General features: G+C 33.0%; 1 long non-coding RNA gene across 1 annotated transcript; it reads right to left on the reverse strand.

Annotated features, from left to right (window-relative positions):
* Positions 1-1255: 1255 nt before the first annotated feature.
* LOC129923102 (uncharacterized) lies at positions 1256-9454 on the reverse strand. Its single transcript, XR_008775025.1, has 2 exons — positions 7099-9454; positions 1256-1746 (listed from the first exon to the last, which is right to left on the reverse strand). It is a non-coding gene; the product is annotated as an uncharacterized LOC129923102 (long non-coding RNA).
* Between the last annotated feature and the right edge of the window lie 133 nt (positions 9455-9587).

Consider the following 9587-nt stretch of genomic DNA (forward strand, 5'->3'; position numbering starts at 1 on the left):
CCAAGTGTACTCCTGTTCCCAGTGTAGCCCTGCTCTCAATGTACTTCTCTACTCTCATGAAAAGAGTGATCAACTTGTAGACGTTGGTATGATAAGCTTTAATCGTCAGAGGAAATGCATGATGTAATCTCCACTGAATTGATTTGTTCCTGTTAATTTGTTCTGTACTCTATCTCTAACATTCCATAATGCTATCGGAAATCTTGGAGTCACTTTGCGACCAATGTAGTTTTCCTCCCAGTAGCCACACTAATTCCCTACAAAATCTGGCCGATAATTATTTAATTCTTCGAAGGCAGTAGGCCTATTTTCATTGGCAGATGGAACAAATAAAAGGGCTAATTAACATAATCTTGACAAACATGCCAACATTATTATCATCACGATATGTAGATGCGAGATTATGTCATCTTTTACATTACATCGGAGATTTAGTCCAAGATGGAATACACAACTGACAAGTCTGGTCGCAGGGAACACTGTGTGCTTACTGCATTTTGACTTGCCTTCTCAAAATCTGACATCGCAAACTCTGTGGAGAAAGAGTTATTATGTCAGCTCCAACAGTTTTCCGAAGTGGCGAACATATGCGGCTTCTGTTTAGATGGCAGTACAAAACAAAATCCTGCCCAGGACCTTCACTTACTAAAATCCGGTACTTATTATATATATCATAAATAAGTCCGCGCTATTTTATCGACGCTATTTTGTACGCGCTTTATATATATAACTTAAACAAATGAAAACTCCCTGGTTTTTGTTGAGCACCTCCTTCAGCTTTTACAATCCTTGATACTCTTTTATTTTCTAAACTGCCTGCACATAATTCATTACATTTTTATTGTTTATTAATTGTTTATTAATTGTGCTTACTTTACTTAGACTTAGATCCACTTAGATCCACCCGCGCCGTTCTGCGCATTGGACAGCAAGCCGTCTCCACAAAAATATGTCACTGGCAATGTCTATATATATATATATATATATATATATATATATAGGAATATAGTAGGGAAAGGGATTATTGATTGTCAAAGCCTTATCTAAATTTTCAAAGACAATTAAGTTATCATAGTTCGTGTTTTATAGGCTATATATTGTGATGTTGCTAGTTCAGGCTGTCTTGAAGTCAACCAATTACTCTGCAATCGTTTGGGTGTAATTGTCCGGGTGTATTACTTGTAGTTGCACAACAATACAAACAAGAACTGGCACATCGATTGTAACAGGTGAAGAGATGTAGTCAACGATGATGAACAAGTTAATATATATTTATTATGATAAAAGGCCACAGTAGAAGTCTCTGTCACTAAACACGTCGTTACCCTGGAATGTTCTAACGCTAACTGATTTTCCGGTCTCTAACCCAACATATCCCAAACGTCACTAGTCCCGTTCAATATGCGTCTACTATGGTGCGTCGCTAAATAACTAAAATAACTAACCTATATAAATAAGGTGTCTAACAGATTCCTCCCCCCCTTGAAAAAAAAATATGTCAATATTTTTCCACTACTGTCAAGTCTTACAAGGGCATTTTCAATTTAAGGGGAAGACCACAAACATAAAATCTTGACATTTTCATCTTGACATCTTCATCTTGACAGTTCCTCATATTCATGTCAATGTTCATAACAGTTCATAACATTCCAGAATCATCCTCCTTAGTACACAGTTCATCATAGAGGAAAATGTGGCATCCTATGGGCACCTCACAAGTCACAATTGTTCTTCACTGACAGTAATCTGATAAAATACAATATTTCAAAAAACAATTACAAACTTTATTTACACATTCAATAAAAAATTTTTTTTTTTTTCTTACCACCCTTTTATACGCTTTTGTCCATTTTTCTTTTATACTCACCCTTTTCCATAGAACTAACTTTCGTCAATGATATATGAAATGATTCACACAAAAAAAATATCCATACTTACTTTTAAATGCTTAACATCAAATTTACTTATCTCCCTTTTTCATAACATATAAATGGTGTCAATATATTAATATATATTACATACTCAATATAATCATAGTTTATTTACAAAAGTATTTCATTTCAATGTCATTCTAGACAATAGATCAGCTACAATATTCACAGATCCACTAATAGCTTTCACTTCAAATTTATATTCCTGTAGTGCTAAGAACCATCTATAAACACGACTGTTTTTCATGCTCTTTTGCTGTATATATTGAATAGGTTTATGATCAGTTAATAATATGAATTTCCTTCCTATTAAATAGCTCTCTAGCTTAGTAATTACCCATATTACAGCTAAGGCTTCTCTTTCAATGACACTATATTTTTTTTCTGCCTCTGACAATTTTCTGCTTACATATAATATAGGATGTAAGTTATCATAGTTCTGCATTAAACAACCACCAATAGCATTACCAGATGCATCAGTTGTGACATAAAATATTTTGTCTTTATTAGGTAGTCTTAATATTAGTTCATGACTAAAAACATCTTTAATTCTGTCAATAGCTTTCACACATTCCTCATTACAAACTACTTTTTGAGGTTTTCCTTTTTTAAGTAAGTCATTTAGTGGATTCACTATTTCTGCTAAGTTTTTTATAAACTTTCTGTAATAATTTACTATTCCCAATATACTTTTAATTTGTCTTTTTGTTGTAGGTATTTCAATATTAAGTACTTTCTTTATGTTATCTTCAATAGGGCTAATCATGTTGTTATTTATTTTATGTCCTAAGAAAATTATTTCCTCCAATCCTATTTCTACTTTTTCTGCTTGAATTGTAAGTCCACTTTCTTTTATTATTTTGAATACTTCTTTTACATCTACCAAATGTTCCTCCCAACTATTATTAAAAATACATATGTCATCCAAATAGCAAATAACATTTTCTTTGTTTCCAATTATCATGTTCATCATTCTATTAAATGTGGCAGGTGCATTTACTAATCCAAAACTCATATAATTCCATTGAAAAATACCATATGGTGTTACAAATGCTGTGTAAGGTTTTGCATTTTCTGTTAAAGGTATTTGCCAATAACCTTTAGTTAAATCCAATTTAGTAAAAAATTTTGCTCCATTTAATTTATGTAAAATATCCTCTATATTTGGCATTGGATATGGGTCAAATTCTGTGATGTTGTTAAGTTTCCTATAATCAATACATAACCTTATATCTCCATTCTTCTTTTTGGCTATCACAATTGGTGAAGCATAAGGAGATGTTGATGGCTCAATTATACCTGATTCTAGTAAATTGTCTATTTCTTTCTTTACTTTGTCTTGTAAATGTAGCGGTATTCTATATGGCTTAAGCTTGATAGGTTTTGAGTCTGTTACTTTAATGTCATGTTTAATAATATTAGTTTTTCCTGGTATACTGGAAAAAATTTCTTTGTATTCTTGTATTATTTTAGTTATATCTTTTGACTTTTCCTTAGTTAAATTATTAAGATTAATCTTTTGCCAAGTTTGATTCTCTTTTGTTTCTATTACAGGTATTTCCTTAATATCATTTTCATTGTGATTTTCATTTGTTATTATCATCAAGCATTCTTCTCTTTCTGAAAATGTATTTTCTATTTCCTCCTGAATGTTTTGTATTAACTCATCCTCTCTAGCATGATACAGTTTCAAATTATTTATGTGATATGTTTTAATTTTCCCATTTATTTCAATTTGATAATTCACATCACTAATTTGTTTTATCACCTTAAATGGACCTTTCCATTGTTTAACAATTTTATTTTTCAGGTCATTTATCAATATTAATACATTGTTTCCTACTTCTAGTGTTTTCAATTGTCTTTTCTTATTTATATTCTCATGAGCACTTTGTTTATACTTCTTATTGTTGTTATATGCTTGAGTCCATATTTCTTTCAATTCTGTTGTGATTGTTGTTTCACTGTCATTATTTAATTTATTCTCATTGTCTATTAGATTTTCTTTAAAAACATCTAATTCATCTCTGGGTTTTCTTCCATGTATTATTTCATATGGTGAAAATTGTGTTGCTTCATGGATGTTGTTTCTATGAGCAAATAGTACATAGTTAATGTAATGATCCCACTTGTTCTGATTATTCTGAATTATCTTTGTTAGTGATCTTTTTAATGATCCACCATATCGTTCACATAAACCGTTACTCTCCGGGTGGTAAACCGAAGAGTATATGTGTTGTATATTGTATTGTTTAGTCCATTTCTTAAATTGTTCTGACTTAAACTGAGATCCCTGATCACTCAATATAATTTTAGGTATACCATGTCTTGTAATTACTTTTTGAGTTATGGCATTAATGATATTTTCTGCACTTGTATTTGATAATGGGATTGCCTCTGGGTATCTACTAAACATGTCTATTACTGTTAGAATGTATTTGTTATTATTTTCAGTTTGAATTAAAGGACCTATTAAATCAATAGATACTTTCTGAAATGGTGCTGTAGGTTCATCCATTTCTTGAATAGGTGCTTTATTCACTAGGCTTTTGTTAGATCTCTTTTGACATATGTCACATGAGTTTATGTATTTGTTGATTGTTGCTTTCATTTTGGGCCAAAATACTTGTTTTGACAAATTCCTATAACATTTCTTTACTCCCCTATGTGCTGCTAAATTATTATCATGTGTCATGATTAAAACATCTTTCCAATATTTCTGTGGTAAGACAAGTTGTTTTATTTTCTTATTATCATTACTTGTTTGTCTAAACAATATTTTATTCTCTATGCAAAATTTCTCCATTGGATTATTATTGTTTTTATCTGATATTCTCGAATAAATTTTCCCAATAATATTGTCATTCATTTGTTCTAATGCAAATGTGGGTGTTGTTTCTTTTTCACTTTGAAATATTTGTGTTTCAAGACTATTTTGTGTTTCATTTTCTATCTCTCTTTCCTTAACATCTGTATTTTCTATTTGTATTACATTACTGGTTTCTTTTTCTTTATCATTACTTATTACATTTATTGTATTTTCCTGTTTCTCATCTTTTTTATCCATTGATCTTGTTATTATCATACTTGTTATATTTTGTGTTTCTATGTTTTCATGATTTTGTCTTATGTTTTTGTATTTGTTTTGCCAGTCTTCTAATTCTTTTCTTGAACATTCTTTAACTCCTTTTATGTTTCCTACTAACATATCATATCTCATTTCTGGTATTGCAATGCCATCACAATAACCAGTGAAAAATGGGGTTTCAATGTATACCCTTATAGCTTTAAATTCCCTTACAGTGCCATCTGCTAATTCTACTTTCCTAGTAAACCCTTTATACCAATGAGGTTTGACAAATTTAGTTTTTACTGCCAAAGTGTTACAACCTGAATCCCTGATTAATTCCACTGGAATTCTATCTACAAACCCTGGGTACACTGCAAAATTGTTCCTATTTCCTTCCATGAAATATACCCTATCTGTACCTTTATTTTTGTATTCCCTACTGTAACTCCTATTTCTATAATTTCCCTTGTCATTCCTATCTCTACTCCTATATCTATTGTTATTTTGTTCATTGTATCTATTTCTACTTCCAGACCTACTATTCCCTCTTCTACAGTTAGCTGCTATATGACCTTTTCCTTGACATTTAAAACAGGTTATTTCACTATATTTTCTATTTCCACTATTTGATCTGTTTCTATTTCTACTTCTATCAACATTTTCTCTGGTGTATCCTATTAAATCTACTTTGCTCTTATCCCTATCAGAAAATGGTTTATTTGGATAGGCATTTTTGTATACTCTCATTATTTCTGTTATTTCATCTATAGTTTTTGGGTTTCTTTCTCTAATAAAAGATTGTAACTGAGGATCACATTTATTTACAAAGTTGTCCACTAGAATAAAATTTTTTAATCCTTCATAAGAGTTATTCACTTTTTCTAATTTTACCCACTTATTGAAAAAATCCTTTTCCATATTAATGGTGGTTTGGGGTTCTATTCCTAATGATGGTATATTGTCAAAATATTTCTTTCTAAAAGTTGTAGCATTATGACCATATGCATTCAATAATTCTCTTTTTAAAACTTGATAGCTATCATCAATATGATGGTCATGATTTTGGCATATTGTTAGAGCTTGACCATGAACAAAGTCTATCAGTATTTCAGACCATTCCTCTTCAGGCATATTAAATGTAGACATTTTTGCCTCATATCTTTTCAGAAAATCACCAATGTCATCCTTCTGTTCATCAAAACTTTGTATCTTTCTCTTTAGCCATGTCTGTGAATTAGGGTTGTCTCTTTGAGTGGTATAATTATTTGAGTTATTTGTGTTATTTCTTTGTTCAGTTTGGGCTCTGGCTTGTGCTGCGTCCAATCTCATCTTCTCCATTTTAGCTTCATGCTCTCTCTGCCTTTCTTGGTCTTCTTTTTGCTTTTCATATTCTTCCTTTCTGATCCTTTCTTGCCTCTCTATCTCTTGTCTTTGATGTTCTTCTTGTCTTTCTATCTCTTGTCTTTGACGTTCTTCTTGTCTTTCTATCTCTTGTCTTTGACGTTCTGTTTCCTCCTTCACAACTTGCTGTACATAAGCTGCTAAGTCCTTTCCTTTTAACTCCATGGCCTTTCCATCCTGCATAGCTGTTTCCTTAACCTCCTTAAGGTCCACATATGATGATGTAGCCATTGTGTTTTATATTTTATATATATTTTTACTTAGCCTATATTGGTTATGGCTATACTTTAAAAGTTTTTACACACTTTTATACCAGTTTTAAGTGTTATGTCTCTATCTATAGATTTAGTAAATGTGTAAATCTAGTCTGAGTTATTATGGTTATATTCAAATCTGTATATTAGGTCCAGTATTACACACAAATTTAAATCTAGTATATTATAGTATGTATAATAATACTATTTAGATCTATAGTTATCAAGAGCACTATGACTTTTAGATCTAGTATGAATAACTATGATCAATTTTAAAACCTGGTATGACTGAAGTCACAGTGAAGTGTTTAGAGTAAATTCAAAGACTGTCTAGAGTCTAGATCTAGAGTAGATTATGGTTCTATTTAACCATATAAAACAGATACGTTCATAAAATGTCAAATATATCTTCAACAAGATATATATATTTAGAATGTACTACCTTCATTCATCTTCAACTTAATAATATTTCAAAGTAGAGTCTAGATAATTAAATTGTACCAAAGAGATGTACAAAATTTGCAGATCTATATTTAGCCAGACGACAGTGTTTGACTACATAGCCAGTTTCGGCATTATTCTCATGGCAAAATCATAATTGATTTTAACCGCTCAAACTAAAATTATTTTAGTCTGATTCACAGTAAAAGAATCCTACCCGCACTTTCTATCATTAAGTGAAAAAAAAAAAATACAGATCTAATTAAATTAATAAAAATAAATAATTTAAAATAATATAAACAAATGAAATAATTAAATGAGACTATCACTATGGGTTGGGATGTGACAATATGGCACCCAATGATAACGTCACGAAGTAACCAGGCAACAACGGATATGACGTTTACACAAACAAAACAAATTACAACCCTAAACGTATAATATAGCTTTTCATCTAAATTACGTCTTCTACCCCGACGGGTTTTAAGGCGCACCACCTGATTTTACTCAGGCTAACGTACCAAATTTAGACAAAATCTATTTCTAAGGGCAATCTAAACATATACTAATAAGAAAAATGGCACTTAGCTTTTGATAAGAAAGATCCCTTTGTTCGGACTCCCGAATATGCTAGATCACAACAAATTCCACTGCCTCTCTTCCAGTTCTGACTCTGTTCTCCGGTGCTACCAGTATCCCACGTAATGCCACAGATGTCCTGATATGCCACAGCAAAATGTTCCAGTTTCTTCGACGACTGTTGATGAGCGTATGTGTAGTTCCGACGACCTTGTGTACACAGTTACTGACGAATAGGTTAACGGTTCTTCTGGCGATGACTTGACTTGTGTAGACGACTACTGACAAATAACAGTCTCTTGACGGCAACTTGATCTGGACGACTGACGAATAACGAATTTCTTGACGATGACTTGATCTGGGCTGACGAATAACGACTTTCTTGACGATGACTTGATCTGGGCTGACGAATAACGACTTTCTCGACGATGACTTGATCTGGGCTGACGAATAACGGTTCTCTAAAATAGTTCACTGCTTCTGCTGCTACTCTGGTAGTACGACGAAGTTTGCTGTTGTACTCTGCTTCATTAGACCAAACTGTCCAATGTAGACTAGGTGAAACCAAGGTCACCTCCAACGACGTTCCGTTAGACGATTAACGGTTTTCAACGAAATTAAGTGGATGTAGCTGTTTCCACAACTTCACTGCTAACAAGTCTAGATATGGTCTAGACCGACGAATACTAGATATATCAATGTTCAGTACTGATAAAGATTACTTCACTAACCTTCCAAAGGTTAAACACAGTGACCGTTATAAACGTGGCAAGCAACCGGTTCAATGAGCAAACTGCTCCACAAGAATCTCTCCAAGGGTAAGACGACAGAGCGATTTCGATTTAGTTAGCTACCAAACTTGTAGTACTCACAATACTTCTGACAGCGGGCAAACTGTCCTTCTCGAAACTGACGAGGTAAAACTTGATACTCGACGTGGCTCCTACGACGAAGAAAAAATATGTCCAACAGGTTCACTAACGATCTCTCACCCGTTATGAATGAACGGTTTCTCTGGTTGTAGGTCGATTCAGCATATGAAGATCAGGCGTTGCGATGATTACGGTCCTGACGAAGGTCACCCTGAGTTAACGGCTCGTTGAACGTGCGATCAAACAGGCGATGACTGTATGTAGATCTAGAACAAAGTCACTCTGCGATACTGCTGTGTTCAGCCGTACTCCGATGAAATCTTATAACTTCGAGTGCACGACCCTCACCTGAGTAAACGTTCTGCTTCGAGGTCCGGTTCGATGTTCGTCTTCATCAGGGTCCGGCTTCGAGGTTCGGGGTCGCCACTGTGATGTTGCTAGTTCAGGCTGTCTTGAAGTCAACCAATTACTCTGCAATCGTTTGGGTGTAATTGTCCGGGTGTATTACTTGTAGTTGCACAACAATACAAACAAGAACTGGCACATCGATTGTAACAGGTGAAGAGATGTAGTCAACGATGATGAACAAGTTAATATATATTTATTATGATAAAAGGCCACAGTAGAAGTCTCTGTCACTAAACACGTCGTTACCCTGGAATGTTCTAACGCTAACTGATTTTCCGGTCTCTAACCCAACATATCCCAAACGTCACTAGTCCCGTTCAATATGCGTCTACTATGGTGCGTCGCTAAATAACTAAAATAACTAACCTATATAAATAAGGTGTCTAACAATATATAATTATATATATATATACCCTATATATATAATGAGATTCAGAAGTAATACTAACTGACCTAAACCAAAGAAGGCCATTAGATTAGGAATATTCTATGCCAAAAAAACAACAACAACCTCTCAAGTCTTTTAACTACAAAAATATTGATTTCTTTGTAGGCCTGCTCTATAGATCTATCTCAAAATATCTAGATCTATATAAGTATATAAGGTCTATACCAAAATAAAAGTTTTTTA

The sequence above is a fragment of the Biomphalaria glabrata genome, chromosome 1, assembly GCF_947242115.1.
Source record: "Biomphalaria glabrata chromosome 1, xgBioGlab47.1, whole genome shotgun sequence".
Classification (NCBI taxonomy): domain Eukaryota; kingdom Metazoa; phylum Mollusca; class Gastropoda; family Planorbidae; genus Biomphalaria; species Biomphalaria glabrata.